Source organism: Papio anubis, chromosome 5 (genome assembly GCF_008728515.1).
Source record: "Papio anubis isolate 15944 chromosome 5, Panubis1.0, whole genome shotgun sequence".
Lineage (NCBI taxonomy): Eukaryota > Metazoa > Chordata > Mammalia > Primates > Cercopithecidae > Papio > Papio anubis.
The window spans coordinates 159,559,069-159,575,849 of NC_044980.1; the positions used below are offsets into that span (position 1 = coordinate 159,559,069).

The window sequence follows — 16,781 nt, forward strand, 5'->3', positions numbered from 1 at the left end:
TCCTTCCTTCCTTCCTTCCTTCCTTCCTTCCTTCCTTCCTTCCTTCCTTCCTCCCTCCCTCCCTCCCTTCCTTCCTTCCTTTAGACAGTGTCTCGCTCTGTCTCCCAGGCTGGAGTGCAGTGGCACTGCAACCTCCGCCTCCTGGGGTCAGGCAATTATCCTGCCCCAGCCTCCTAAGTAGCTGTGACTACAGGTGCTCACCACCACACCTGACTAATTTTTGTATTTTCAGTAGAGACAGGGTTTCACCATGTTACCCAGGCTGGTCTCGGACTCCTGGTCTCAGGTAATCTGCCTGCCTCTGCCTCCCAGAGTGCTGGGATTACACGTGTGAGCCACTGCACCCAGCCAGAAGTAGTAGATCATTTGTAGGTAGCATAGCAGGGGGTGTCACAAACCAAGGGGACCCAAAAATGGGAAAAAATAGGGTGGGCTCTTTTGTTAGTAGCCTGTGAGCTTAAGAATTAGTGCATAGTGGGAATTGGCAGGACCTGTGGGTAGAAAGATGCTTGGGAGCTTTATGGGGGATGACACATATGTATATATCTTATAAAATTTGACTTTTGTCTTGTTAGCAATGGAAAATGATTGGAAGTTTTTAGGTAAAGACAAAGTCAGATTTCGGTTTTACACACCATAATTGTGGCATGAAAATGGTGAACGATTTGAGAAAGCCAGACTCTAATTGGAGGCCACTGCAATAAATGAGGGGAGACAAAATGAATGTCCATGCAAATGTTGAAGGGTAGGTGAGGAGGAGGAAAGGATTTCAAAGCTATTCCTGAGGCTGATTCTACAGGGCTTATTACAGGCAGGTGATGGGAGAAGGGAGACAAGTACAGCTATAAAAGCTCTAACTAGGTGAATGCTGGTTTTATTAAATATTAAAACAACACTGGACTTAATGTAATCATTTTTGCTGGTTTCAAAAGCACTTTCAGAGTTTAGCAATGTTCCCTGTCAATTATTTGAGCAGTAGTTTATTGTAATGTTGTGGAAAACACCCCGAACAGAGAGTAAGAAAAACTATTTCACAGACTGCCTCTACAAATCGGGCACAAGAATCCTTAGCTCTGAAGAACTCAGTAAGGATTAAAGCCATAAACAACCTTTGGCTGTGGAAAAAAAACATAACTTCTCTGATTCTTCTTTATAGTCTGCTATTTGCAGACAAAGTAGTTAATTAAGCACATGTGTGTTTTCAAAATCAGTCAAAGGAAGTATTCTTGAGGAAAGACCTTGAAATCATACCAAATGTTTCCCAAAATATGAAAGTTAGCTAGGACTTTAATAAGATGGGGGGACATAAAGCAAAGCTGTATGTACTTTTTCTTACACTCCCAAAAAACAAAAAGTTTGGAGAAACCAAATGACTATCTAAAACTATCCTTTTTCAAATCTTCCCAAAAGAAAAAAGGGAATTAGAAGGTCAGTTTAGACAAAGTCACAAATCGTCAAATTACTATTATTAATAGTAGTCATATATTATGTTCCTCAGGAATAATAAGTCATCATTATGTTCCTGTTGATACACTATGATATTACACTTTGGACTGTAAACAGGACCATTATTGGCCACATGAATCTTTTGAATTGTGGGATACAAAATTCAGTGGCTCTTCCTTGAGAGGCATTTGCTTTCCAGGAGACATTTGGCCATTTTTAGTTGTCACAACTGAGGATTCTTGTTGGCATTAACAAGGTAGAGACCAGGGATGCTGCAAACATGTTACATGCACAGGACAGCCCCAGCTCACCTCCAATAAAAAAGTATCTGGTCTATGATGCCTGTAATCCCAGCACTTTGGGAAGCTGAGGTGGGCAGATCACGAGGTCAGGAGATTGAGACCATCCTGGCCAACATGGTGAAACCTCACCTCTACTAAAACACAAAAAATTAGCCAGGCGTGGTGGCACGTGCCTGTAATCCCAGCTACTTGGGAGGCTGAGGCAGGGGAATTGCTTGAACCCAGGAGGCAGAGGTTGCAGTGAGCTGAGATCACACCACTACACTCCAGCCTGGTGACAGAGCAAGACTTGGTTTCAAAAAAAAAAAAGAAAAAGAAAAGTCTCTGGTGTAAAATGCAGTAATGAAGATACTGAGAAATGTCTATATGGACCATATATGAAGCTTCTTAGGAGATTCTGAAACTTGCAGTTACAATGTACAGAAAGTCATTTAATACTTTAAATTAAAACATAATCAAGTGTAGCAATTCATGAATTAAACGCTGCATGAAATTCAAATGGAAGACAGAAATATAAAAACTATGTTGCTTCAGATTCTCTATCAATGAGCATGCTTTTCCCTGCTCATAGGACCGATTCTATTTGAAGTCATTCACGTGCCATTTAACATTTTCTCTGAGAAACTGACTTTAAAAAAAAACAACCTGGGTGAAGTTGTAATAACAGGGAATACTAAATGCAGGTTTGGAACAGTTTTCACTTTGGGAGTGGTACCCTCTAACTTGGTCCATTTATATCTGCTAAGGACAGAGAACTTCACTTTAGACCTAGGATCACAAATTTAAATGCCTAAGGCAAGGCTGGCATTCAGCACTAGCTACAGTCACTCCCACATCAGTTGGAAGATACCTGCTGCCTCAAACACCCCAGGCACCCTGAAACTGCCCCAGGTGCCCTGAGTGATTTCCTAGTCTCTCTGGGAATAGTCCTATAACCAAGGGGTTGACAACATAGCAGGGAGCCCAGGAACCCTTCTCCTAGGTTGTCAAAGTGGGGCCTGTAATAATTACTATTGGTTGGTGTCCAAGCCACGCTTACTATTACGTGCTTAACAGTCTGGGTAAAGTAAACCTGGGTGAAGTGGCCCAGCTGTAAAGAACTATTCAGATGGTGACGGTGAGCCATACTGAAGAGCAAACACCGCGGGGGAGGGGGGAAGAGGGCGCTTGATACTACACGCCCCTGTGAGTGCGAGCAGCCCCTACTCAGCCCCAGCAGATGGTCGCCATGTGGGAACGCAGCTCGAGAGTTGCCAGATCTTTTGAGAGAAGCAGTGAAATCTAATGATTTTTAAACATTGGCAATTAATTCAAATGTAAAACACTATTTAGCTACCACTGCAGCCTATATAATCCCTTCTGGGGATAACCTGTGGGCCAGCAGTTGGCAAATTCCACTTTAGAAGGATGGTGAGAGGACTGTCTTTATTCCCAATTCCAACATGAAATGATTTCTGAGACTACAAGCCTCCCCTATACTAAAGAGGATTTCTCTGAAACACCATTCCAGGTGACTTCAACCTGAAGCTGGCATTTAAGACAACCATGGGCCTGCCTCTTAGGGAGTTAAACAATTGACACTTTGGGCTATGCCTTTTATGGCACAAAACTCCTATCTCCACGTGATCAAAGAAAGAGAGGTTCTGTGTACTCACTTGTCAAGTTTTCAGGAAAACATGCTCTATAGATGGCATTAATATAAGCTTCATGTTAAGCTCAGGTGGCTATGAAATTCAGGGACCATATTTATGATTTTATCCAAGGAAATGCATCAAGTAAAACACAAATGCTCAATACTGCTTTTCTGAGTAGATGTTGCTAATTAGAATGCCTTATGAAATCATTTAAAATGAACCCGGCAAAAGGTGACAGAAATACTTTATTTGATGATAAAGACTGGACAAGTGAAACACTTACATAATTCGATTGCTCAATAAGTGATCTACTAAAATGCCTCTGTTTTTGCTTATTATTGATACCTCGGTTGATGTTTCAGAATATTGGGTGATATTTGGATCACTTATTTATACTTATTTGGGGCACTTATTTGCTGTCCCATTCCCCGTTTTACGGTCTCTATCCCAGAATAATAATTTGTCTAATGACATGATTGAGGGACAAACATTTCATTGAAAAAACTGGAAAAAGAATTTTATCAAGTTTTCATCACAGGGCTACGTCGTAGAAGCCTCAGTTATGAAGATGATTCTAGGAGGTGCAGAAAGCCACTTGGAAGGGAGGGCATGTGCAGGAGGTTTGAAAAGGATCATTTTCTTTAGCCGGGTATAAAAGTCCAAAATAAATAAATAAACACAAGGAATAGAGAGGGCTCATATGAGCAAGGCCACTCAGTTCACAGACACAGTCGTATCATGGATAGTTACCCCTGGAATGTTCTTCGGAAGAAGTAACCTTCAACTCTTTCCTGCTACAGCAGAGGAAATTGAGGCCCAGGGAAGTAATGCCACAAATGTCCCCAAAGTCACAGAGCTAGTTTTCTGATGACTGTTTTCTTTATCACATTTCCCTCTGCTGACATTTCTGAAACCCTATGTCTTGTGGCCATTTCATGTGACAAGGGCAAGAAAATAAGTGAAAAAACTCATGGGGGGGTGTGTGTGTGTACAAGTGCACATGTGTGCATGTTATTTATTGGTAATTTTGTTCAAATGTTCAAGGGGAAGGAAGTTGCATTCAAAAGTAATATGGTATTTTAGCATGCTAATAATTAATTCTTAGCTCTCTCTCATGCCAAATAAGTTAAAAACTGTCAATATTCACAATAACTAAAGTAAGTTCTGAGGAATTGACAGCTTTCAAGAGGAAGAAAAGAGTATACATACATTATCTCGTTGTAACCTCCTATAAGCTTTTAGGTGCTCATGAAGAGTCTGGGGCTCAAAGGGGTAAAATAGCTTTTTCACCTGGTCACCTTGTTGATTACTGGCAAAGCTGGCCATGTGGGGTGGTGAATAGAACATGCCCCTGTAGCTCAAAGCTTGGGTTTGACTGTAACACTGGGTCTGCCCACCAACTTGGATTTGACCGCTGCCTCCAACACTCCCAAGACAGAAGACCTTGGGCTGTTTACTGGAATCTAAGTGCAAGTTTCTTATCAGCAAAACTAGAGTAATAATAGTTCTCACATCATATGCAAAATGGTAATCAAAACTCATAGTTGTAATTCTTGAGGTTGTTTGAAAGATTCAATGAAATAATTCACATAATGCACTTAGCTTATGCTTGTCCTATAGTGAATGCTTAGGAAATATTAGCTGTTATTATTATCATTATTTCTGGGGCTCCAAGGTATGTGCCTTTTTTTCGTGGTATTACACATTGTCTTCATACTCCTATCCTAGTTTATCACCTTTATACACACTGGCATGTTAACATTTTGTAATGATGATTTCCATTTTTCAAGGATCTACAGGCATTTCAGCAATAGTTTATCTTCATAATGGGCTTCTAATGAAGAAAGTGTTAACAACACTCAGTTGAAAATTAGGCTGGATGATTGAACCCAGAATTCTCAAACACCCCCTCTGCACCCTTTCCTAATCATCAACACCTTGACCACTTTCCTAATGTGATGCATGCAGATTAAGTCCTTTGTTTATTGATTGGCCAAATATATGCAGGGCGAATGTATGCTACTTCATCCTTGGCTCTGCCAAGGGAGACTGTTACCATGGAAACAAAGGCATCCTTTGACTCCTATTTCTACACAGAATTATAGAAATCCTTCTTAAAAATACTTACAACAATATTTAATGTCGAATCAAAAGTAATTTTTCTCATTGTTTGAGGAGTAAAATTGATTTTCTCTGGGCAAAGTTTGTTTGGCTGCCCAAATGTACTGTTTATAGTAATGTGTTCCACCAAATTTCTTTAAAAGCCAGTTAAACATATTTTGTCTTAACTTCTAATCTAATTTCATCATTTGGAAGTGCTTCTTGTTGCACCGTGCCTATTTTGATTTGGAAATAGTGCACATTCCATCTTTGCTATGTCAGGGTAAGGTGGAGGAGAACAGAATGAATCATTCGATTTCTCATGTCAGGAAGGGAGAGGGCGAACACAAGCTTGAGTATGTTCAGGAGTCTGTGGCTTACTTTAATGCTGAGATTTTCAGGTGGCAGCTGGTGCTTGGTTTATGATTCCAGTGGATCAAAATCCATTCTTTCTCAAGAGGCATCTGTTTATTTTTTTTTCAAAATTAAAACAAAGTTTGGTTCTCATTATAAGATCACTACATGATTTTTTCAAAAGAGTCAGAAAATATAGAGCAATAAAATAAAGACACCCATAATCCTACTTCCTAGAGATAACCATCATTGCTATCTGGTAACAGATATCCTTCCAGAGTTTCTTGTGTTGATACATATATTTTATTTTACAAAATAAGACTTACCTCTGTAACGTTTTGTAACTTGCTTTTTTCATTTATTCATGTACCAGAACTGCTGATGTGTTGCAAGATCACTTCTGATGCACTATGTTGAATGGCTGCAAAGTTGTAAAATAGTGATAATTTGAATTAATATTCATTCACTGAATATTTAGGTAGTTATTAGATTTTCCCTAATTGAGGGAGAATTGTATTGAATTTCTGTTTGTTATCCTCTTCATCTGCTTTTCAGATACATGTAAATAAGAAAGGATAAAGCTAGATTTCTTGCATCTTGCTGAGATTAAAGGAAGGTGAAGGATGGTTAAGGTAGCTCTCTAGTAAACCTCTGCCTCCCTTCATGGGAGGAGACCCAGAGAATCCCCGCATGGTGTCCACATCTCACAATTATAGCCGTGGACAGCATAGTAAGATAATGGCAATGGTAGGGCCAATGGAGATGGGGAAGCATGGAAGAGGGAGCTGCTCATCCCTTCTAGGGGGTCAGGGAAGCCATCCAACTTCCAGTTCTGTGCTTAATAGACTAAGCCCAGAGCTGCAAGTTTAAAACTGCATGTCTAAGTGCCAGCTCTCCATGACTCACTGCCTGACCTTGGGTTAACCACTTAATCCATCATGCTCTCTCATGTACTTAAATGGTTTTCCTCTCCGGATGTAATATGAGCATAATAACTCTTACCCCCCTCACTGGGGCAAGGATGATTAATCAGTGTTTATAAAGCTCAATAAATATCCTTTGAGTATGAAGTGCAGTGAGATTGGAAAGCATTATTAGTATTAGGCTAGGCTTAGTGGCTTACACTAACTAAACCAAGCACTTCTGGGAGACTGCCATGTGCAGATCGCCTGAGTTCTATGGAGTTAGACCCTCATCCTATATCACTGTCAAGAACCTCAGTTCCTTTAGCCCTGCCCCTCCGGATATCAGTTTTTCTACCACCTTAATGCTTGCTCTTCAAAAGGCTGCAATCAATTTCCTGCTTATACGCAAGTGCCCATAGCCACCCACACCCATAGGCAATGCTTTTTTACTTCAACAAATATTTATTAGGCAATTGGATGGTGCTACGCTGGATGCTAGAGATACAGGAATGGATGAGGATCAATACAATCCTTACCTTCAAGGTACATAGCACCTACTATACAGAATAACAGAATCCTAGGGCTCCACCTGCACATATGTAGTCAGAAACATCTTCCTGCTAGAGGTGATATGGAACTGAAAATTGGGAGGGAAGCAACTTATAGCCAGGGAAATATTGGGGGAAGGGGAGAGAAACAGGAAAGAGTGACCTACAGAGAGGGAACTTATTATCCAAGCCCCAAAATGAGAGAGGGTAAGGTCTGGTAAGAAAATTGAAAGAAGTTTCATAGGATTGAAGCCAAAGAAAGGGAAAGTGTCATATGAAATGATACTCCCAACAAATATAATTGTGTCTGTTGGTCAGGCGCAGCCTAGTGACCTGGTCACTGGTGTCCTTTATTTAATGTACCTCCAGGCCTGGAATGCTGGCTTCTCTCCAGCCTGGACATCTGAACTGACTACTTCTTCCTGAACTCTTGAACTTCAGACTCCCAGGCCTTCCTTTACTTTCTTTCTTTCTCTTTTTTTTTTTTTTTTTTTTTTTTGAGACAGAGTCTCACTGTCACCCAGGCTGGAGGCACCACCTCAGCTCACTGCAACCTCCACTTCCCAGGTTCAAGCAATTCTCATGCTTTGGCCTCCCGAGCAGCTGGGATTATACACACGTGCCACCATGCCAGGCTAATTTTTTTTTTATTTTTAGTAGAGACAGAGTTTCACCATGTTGACCAGGCTGGTCTTGAACTCCTGACCTCAAGTGATCCTCCCGCCTTGGCCTCCCAAAGTGCTGAGATTACAGGTGTGAGCTACTGTGCCCAGCCCCTTTATTTTCTTAGTGTTGATATTAGTAAACACTTTTTGTCTGACTACTTGCTGCTGTCCCGTCCCTTTCCTTGTAGCTATCACCTATTTTTTTAGTAGAGCTGTCAATCTCAAGTATGCTGTTGGTGTAAATTAGGGCCCCAACGTTCTAAAAACCAAAACTCTGTACAGATAAAATCAAACAACTAAAAGAGAGAAAGAGGCATATCTGCAAGCAGTTAAGTAAAACATCACTATGGTATTCCTATGTATAACTATGAAAGAAATGCATGTGATTTAGGTTCCTGCTATGTAATGCATACTGTACATTCATTAGGTTCCTGCTATGTAATACATACGGTACATTAATTTTGCAAGTATACAATAGAAAAGCCTTGAAAATAGCACCAGTAAGTGTGTATATCAAAACCTAAATGGCATAATGAAACCTTAAACAAGAGGTGAGAATTAAATGGAAAGAACTAGATTCCCCCCAAAAAGAAAAGAGAGACTTGTCAGTTATAAAAACATAGAATAAAATTTTAATCAACATCAGAGTTAATCACCTCATTTGGTAACTGACAGTTCAATGAAGTATCTGTTTTAAAATCATGGGCAAAGCAGACTGCCAAGTTTTATTTGTCATCTGATATAAGTTGAGCTATAGTCCGAGGTGGTGGAAAACCTTTCTTGTTGGATTTTACCTCTTTAATCTCAAATGAAAACTGGCATTCCATCTGGCTAATGTCCAACGTGACACATTTTGGGAGCCATCAACTACCTAGCCTTACAAATCAAGAACACTGATTAAATAATCAAGATTTCTGAAAGCCTTGAGGGAGCTATACGTTTTTTGCATCAGTAATTGCCATTCTGTTTGTAGCACAAGATGTTTTTGAGCTCTGGAAGACACCTTGTGTTTGACATACAGGCATTGAGTCTCTTATTTGTGGGTTAGCAGGAATTTGACATCCTTAGAAGTAATATGATAGCAAATATGGAAATTGTGAGATTCTACAAATGTCTTAAACTAATGAAACTTGTCACTAAGAAAATGAAACAAGATAAGTAATTATTTGGTTATTTATTTTGAGGGGAGAATAAAGGTAATGATATTTTGCCTAGAATCCGTTAAAATAAAAGCTGTTATTGTTCTTTCTGATGATGTTATTACGTAACAAGTATCTACATAATTATTAATCCTCCATACACATATTAAAAAATCACCTCTCCCCTATACTAAATAAAAATGTAAAGATGGAAAATTGTTCTCAAGACACATGGTCAAACACACCGTTATGGTGATTCAAAATAACCATTGCTCAAAGTAGCAAGACATTGATTAGAATAATAACTGATTTCCCTGAATTGCATGCATGAAGGAATAATTCTTTCATTAGAGATGTCAAAATTAGTCCAGAAAATATCAATGAACATTATTAATGTTACATTCAGCTTTGGCCCTAGGCAAAATTATCAATTTGGTGAAGTTACTCTTTGCCACTTCTCAACATACCTTTGAAGGATTTTATTTATGCTGGTATTAAATCATTTATTCATTCAACAGTTTTTTTATTGAGACTCTACTAGATGGTAGTCATAATTCCTAGTGCTAGAGATACAGCAACAAAAAAGACAAACACTTTGTGTATCTAGAGCTTATATTCTGAAAACCAGAGTGGAATCAGATAATTAAAAACCTAATTAAGGCTCCGCATGGTGGCTCATGCCTGTAATCCTAGCACTTTGGGAGGCTGAGGTGGGCGGATCACGAGGTCAGGAGTTCAAGACCAGCCTGACCAATATCATGACACCCCGTCTCTACTAAAAATACAAAAATTAGCCGGACGTGGTGGCGCATGCCTGTAATCCCAGCTACTCAGGAGACTGAGGCAGGAGAATTGCTTGAGCCCGGGAGGTGGAGGTTGCAGTGAGCCCAGATCACACCATCGCACTCCAGTCTGGGCAACAGAGCAAGATATCATCTAAAAAAAAAAAGAAGAAGAAGAAGAAAAGAAAAACGAAAAAAAAACAAAGCCTAATTAAGCTTAAAAAGAAGTTTTTAGATTATGGTAAATGTAATAACAATAATAGAATGATATGTTGGAGATTATCTGAGGCTTTCTGTTTTTTTTTTTTTTTTTTCTTCTTTTTTGACCCAGTCTCGCTTTGTCGCCCAGGCTGGAGTGCAGTGGCGATCTCGGCTCACTGCAACCTCTGCCTTCCAGGTTCGAGAGATTCTCCTGCCTTGGCCTCCCAGTAGTTGGGATTACAGGCATGTGCCACCACACCTGGCTAATTTTTGTATTTTTAGTAGAGACAGGGTTTCACTATGTTGGTCGGGATGGTCTCGAACTCCTGACCTCGTGATCCACCCACCTCGGCCTCTCAGAGGGCTGGGATTTCAGGTGTGAGCCACTGTGCCTGGCCTATCTGAGGCTTTCTTTGGTGTGGTGGTCAGAGAAGACCTCTTCAATGAGCTGAGACCTTGGAGCCAACCATTACTATTACAAAATGGTGGAAAATGTGGAAGGAATCATTACAAATAGTAGAACCTTGGCAAATACAAAAACCTCAATTCTGTTGAACTGAGACCAGGGGAATGCTGGGAGTTTGATGGCCAGAAAGAAGCTCTGTGAGACCAAAGTGCAATTAACAAAGAAAGAATAGTATAAGATGAGGAAAAGAGTGATGCATGGGTTTTTGGCTCATGTAAGTCTCATAGGCAATGATAAAAACTGTAGTTTTAATCTGAAGAGAATATTGCAAAATTTTAGTAAGTATCTATCCTCTTTCTCCTTTCTGTCTTAGAACTTCCATTCCCTTGCTTCTGAGAGCCTCCTAATATTGCAGCTCTCCCGTCAGTCCCTTGTCCAAAGATCTCTTTTGGTCTTTTCTCATGTAATGTGCCTTCCAGCTTCCCACTCTCTTAGGGACTTGCCAGGCAATTTGTAAACTAATCTGATAAACCAATAAGAATTAAAGCATTCATAGGTAATGTCACCTACAATGATATTCCCCTAAGATAGCATCTTTCCTATAAAACAGCCTTTATTATCTAGACTGCAAGGAGTAAATACTTTGGAAATTATAGCTATTTAACGGAAAAAAAATACCAAACAAACCCACAATATAAGCAGCTGCTTTTTTCCCCTCCCATGCAAAGGAATATACTTGTGTGAACTGTTCAGTTCAGCTGGTTAGAAATCAGGAAGTATTATTATCACCCTTGGTTTAACGATCACTAGGATTTATTAAGCCCCTGTTGTGCACCAGGCACTACACTAGATACTTTATATACATAGTTTCATTTAATTCTCACTACCAGTCCCATAAATTCCCAATTTATAGATGAAGAAAGTGAGGCTCAAAGGCTTATCTGCCTTGCACTGTGAACTTGTGATGAAAACAAGTTTAGAAATATAAAAGGCAATCCATAAGAATTTGCTTAATATAAGCATGATTGGAATGAATAAGTGAATGAATACATAAGTAAATAAGTCACACAGCCTGGGAGTTAGTGGATAGAGCTATGATTGGATTCAGCCCTCACGGACATAGAAGCCCACGCTATTCTATATAATAATGCCTTCCTCATTTAGTACATGATGATTTTGATATTCTGATATACAGTTCAGAGCATAGTTTATTCAAAGGCAAAAGGAACATGTCCAATGAGGCAGTTAGAGGATTTCTGTCAGAGGATCTCCTCCCTTAATTTTTCTGGTTCTGGGGAGCAATTTGCTATGTCTACTCAGGAATTCAGGCTGATTAAATGACTAAATTCTGATAGTAATGTTATTTTGATAAGACCAAAAATTTCCCCTAAGGCGTTGCAAGGAACACATACATATGTGTACACACACAGGCATACACACAGATACATAGACACTTTCTGTGAGTGAGAAAATGCCACGTGAAGATGGAAGGATCCAAGGATTCAGCTCTTGCCTCTAGTCAGTGTCTATAACTAAGCAAGCTTGTTTGGGGGTGATGTTCACTATCTTACCCGTTCCAAAACATAAAAATAAAATAAAAACCCCAAGGTGTCTAAGAATGTGATAAGAGTTATCTTCAAGGAATACAATTTCATTCTTTGATTTTAGTGAGATCTACACATCTCTGTCAGAAGTTGAACTAGGGCCAGAGTTTTTAAAACAGAAACAAGTGTGTGGCTCTGATTCATCCTCTTCTGAAATCATACTGAACTCTTGGATGGGCACTCTCCTGAAGAGATGATGCTTCTATTTGTGTTATAAACCTGAACTTAAGCATAAGTGAGAGGAAGCTCTCCAAAAAGTGCTCTTGCAAAGCATTCCCCGTGTTACTGTATTGAAAGAAAATGTTCTTCAATCAAATATGTTTAGGAAACAAAGTGAATTATCTGACCTCTTAGCAATTTTCAAAGAACATTATTAAAGAATCGAAGAGGTCCTAAAAACCAATTAAATAAATAACAATAATCTATATAACTTTGTTTACCCAATATATCCCATACCAATCTGGCCACAGTATACCATAAAAAGGACATGTAATTGATTAGTGGTCCATTGAATATCTTTTGGGAAATGCTGACTTAGGAAATTTAAATGGTTCATGACGGGTAGAAAAGCAAAATTTTCTGTGTGGCTATAGCTGTCATAATCCTTAGGGACTTGTGGGGACTTGTGGGATAATTTGTAAGATTTTAAATGGGAAACATCTTTAGGGTAATGTCTGCTACTTTTTTTTTTGAGATCAAGTCTCGCTCTGCTGCCCAGGCTGGAGTGCAGTGGCGCAATTTTGGCTCACTGCAATCACCGCCTCCTGGGTTCAAGTGATTCTCCTTTCTCAGCCTCCCGAGTAGCTGGGATTACAGATGTCCACCACCACGACTGGTTAATTCTTGTATTTTTAGTAGAGACAGGATTTCACCATGTTGGCCAGGTTGGTCTCAAACTCCTAACCTCAGGGGATCTGCCCTAAAGTGTTGGGATTACAGGCGTGAGCTACCACACCCAGCCATGTGCTACTCTTATATATGATAAAGTTACATCTGACTCTACCTGTAGGCAGCAACACATGGCAGGCATGAAGGAGCACAGGCTGCAGAGTCAAGTCCTACCATTGCCACTTACCGCTCATGTGACTTTGTATGACACTTAAATTCTTTGAACCTGACCTATAAACAGTACTTAGCTCAAAGGAAATTATGGAGCTAATGTAAACAAAGTGCTTAGCATTGTGCTGGGCAAATACTAAGTGCTTAATAAGAGGCACCTGTTTTATATTTTTCTCTTTTTGTCTGATGCTTCTCATGGGTTTTTGTAGAATCATTCACATTCTCTTATAGAGCCCTCTTCTTGTCAGGGCATGCATTTGTAAGAAGGCCAAGTGGGTATTAACTACCTCATATATAGACCTCATTAGTGCAATTCACAAACCAAGACCAGAGTTTTATGGAGAAGGAATGTAGAATTATTTCTTGCAATGTTACCCACATTCTTCTTTAGCTATAATATGCAGTTAAGTGGCACTTTGAAAAGCTATTAGCACAAAAATCACTTATATTAAAACTAGTCTTAACATTAAAAATCAGTTTTTTATAAAAATCTGTGAATATCTCTTATGCTATTATTAAACCTGTGCAGGGATGTCCCCTTAAAATCCAAAATGGGTCTCATAAAATCATCCCCAAAGGAAATTTATAGTACAACAACCTGGAATGATGTTTACCATAAGTATAGACCAGCAACTGTCAGACAAACATTTGTGTTTGCCAGATATGCGAGTTGTTGGTGGAACTACAAACAAGGACTTTAAGTTATCCACAAAGACATTTGCTGCTCGTACATCTGTAACTGACATTTATAAAGGAAAATTCCCACTGTAGGCTTATAAAAAGATTTTGCACTTGCGTTCGTAATGACTGCAGTAGGATTTCTATACTATATATTAGGTTTATTATTAGTTTTGGAGTCAGAACATGACAACAGTTATTGTGTTAGGGTGACCATAATTATCAATCCTTTTATTCCTCTGCCCCAATCCATAGGTGCTCCGTCTCATTCAGAGTAACAATGGCAGTTCTTGAAAGGGGTTGCTAGGCTCTCCGATCTCATCCAACCTCACCTCTCCTCCCCACTTGCTCACTCTGCCATAACCACACCCTTCTTCTTGTTCCAGGCATGCTCCTACCTCAGGCCTATGCATTTCTGTTTCTTTTTTTTTTTTTTTTTTTTCCTGAGACAGAGTCTCATTCTGTTGCCAGGTTGGAGTGCAATGGCACGATCTTGGCTCACTGCAGCCTCCACCTCCTGGGTTCAAGCGATTCTGCTGCTTCAGCCTCCTGAGTAGCTGGGATTACAGGCGTCTGCCACCAGGCCAGGCTAAATTTTGTATTTTTACTAGAGATGGGGTTTCACCATGTTGGTCAGGCTTGTCTCAAACTCCTGCCCTCGTGATCTGCCCGCCATGGCCTCCCAAAGTGTTGGGATTACAGGCGTGAGCCACCGCACCCAACCTTCATTTTGTCTTAAATTATTTTCTTCAAGATACTCACAAAATTGGTGTCCCAGTTCCTTCAAATATCTGCTCACATGTCATTCACAAACTAACACGGTTTCCTTAAAAGTCTCTTCACACTTTATCCACACCTGCTTTATATTTCTCCATAGCACTGAATACTATCTGACATAGCCATACCTGCTCATGGAAGTCAATTACTAAATTTCTCAAAAATTTGCCAGGTGATTTTTTTTAAATATTAAAACTTGAAATTTGCCATGTTGCAAATATTTACACCGTGGCAACTGGCAATACTACCAGTCAGGACTTTTATTTGGAGAGCTGGTTTACTAGAACATGACAAGACATAATATTTATGTGCTTATATATACACTGTTGGTCAACACTAGTGTATAAGCTCAACAAGTGCAAACAGTCTGTTTTGTTCACTACTGTTTATCTAGTGTCCTGTACAGAGTCTGACACAGTTGATTAACATATTTATGTCGAATGAATGACTGATGAGTATTTCAAAAATTAAAATTTTATGGCAGTTAATTTTTGGGAAAGATGAGATTGGCCTTTTCATCCATTCACTAATTTTGACATTCAATAAATATGTACTAGGTGCTCACACTGTTCTAGGACTTGGAGACTTTTATTTTTTTATTATTATTATTATTATTATTATTATTATTATTGAGACAGAGTCTCGCTCTGTCACCCAGGCTGGAGTGCAGTGACGTGATCTCGACTCACTGCAGCCTCTACCACCCAGGTTCAAGCGATTCTCCTGCCTCAGCCTCCTGAGCAGCTGGGAGTACAGGCACGCACCACCACATCCGGTCGGAGACATTTTAATAAACAGAAGAGAAAAGTCCTTACCTTCATGGAGCTTACATTTTAATAGAGGAGAGAAAAACAGTGAACTAAAACAAACAAACACAAAAGATAAAAGCTGTAAGTTCAGATATTGATATGTTAAAAAAAATAAGTTTAGATACTGGGAATGCTTGTAAAACACTAAGACCACAACAAGGTAATGAATAGAGAGGGACTAGAGGAGGAGTTGATCTTTTACATACAGAAATCAGGTACAGCCTTTCTGAAAGTTGATGTTTGAACTGAGACATAAATGACACAATTAAGTCTGCCAAACTCAGATCTAAGGAAAGCCCATTTCAAGCAGAAAGAACAGCAAAGTGCAAGGCCCTAATGTTGGACTGAGTTTGGTGAGCTGGAAGAACAGAATGAGGATCACAACTCTTGAAACATACTGGCCAGGCGCGGTGGCTCACACCTGTAATCCCAGCACTTTGGGAGGCTGAGGCAGGTGGATCATGAGGTCAGGAGTCCGAGACCAGCTTGGCCAACATGGTGAAACCCCATGTCTACTAAATATACAAAAAAATCAGCTGGGCATAGTGGCATGTGCCTGTAATCTCAGCTACTTGGGAGGCTGGGGCAGGAGAATCGCTTGAACCTGGGATGCAGAGGTTACAATGAGTTGAGATTACACCATTGTACTCCAGCCTGGGCGAGAGACTCCATCTCCAAAAAAAAAAAAAAAAAAAAAAGAAAAGAAGAAAGAAACATATTGGGTTAGGAAGAGAATGGTGGTGGATGAGATCAGAAAGGCAGGCAGAGTCAAACCACTCAGGACCTTACAGGCCATGAGAAACTCAGAGAGGAACATGATACAGTGTCAAGTTTGCAAAGATCAAAGGCAACAGAGGATGGGAAGTGACCAATTACAAGCTACTGCAGTGGTTCAGCATGTACACTGCAAAAATATACAGTCTGTGAGTGACAGTACGGACCACAATGGATCCTGATCATTTCAGAGGTGAATTTAGCCAAATCATTCATGATATAACATCTTTGGCTTTTACACACAGTTCAAGATGAGATGAAAAGATGGAATATTCTGTACCTTTTATTAAAAGCCAATATAAACTGGATACTCAAACCAACAAAGGAAAGTATAAGACAGTTATAGCCAATCTCAATTAAAGTTTCACATGCAAAAATCCTATTTAAAATATTAGCATGCCACATAAAGCAATGTGTTAAAAATACTTTGGAACCAGAAAAGATTTCCCTCAAGAATTCATGGATGGTTTAACATTAGAAAAAGCTACTAATGTAATTAAATATGTTAACAGGTTAAAGGAGGAAGAAATAAATGGTCATCCCAAAAGATACAAAATAATTGGATAAAATTAAAGTCCATTCCTGATTTTTTAAAAAA

The 16,781-nt window shown here is 39.5% G+C and overlaps 1 long non-coding RNA gene across 1 annotated transcript in view; it reads right to left on the reverse strand.

Moving 5' to 3' along the window:
- The window catches only part of LOC110743571, a 108,028-nt gene that overhangs the window by 65,648 nt on the left and 25,599 nt on the right, over nucleotides 1-16,781 (reverse strand). The window contains exon 2 of the long non-coding RNA XR_002522861.1: nucleotides 6,163-6,257. This is a non-coding gene — a long non-coding RNA (uncharacterized LOC110743571). The remainder of the gene's footprint in view (nucleotides 1-6,162; nucleotides 6,258-16,781) is intronic.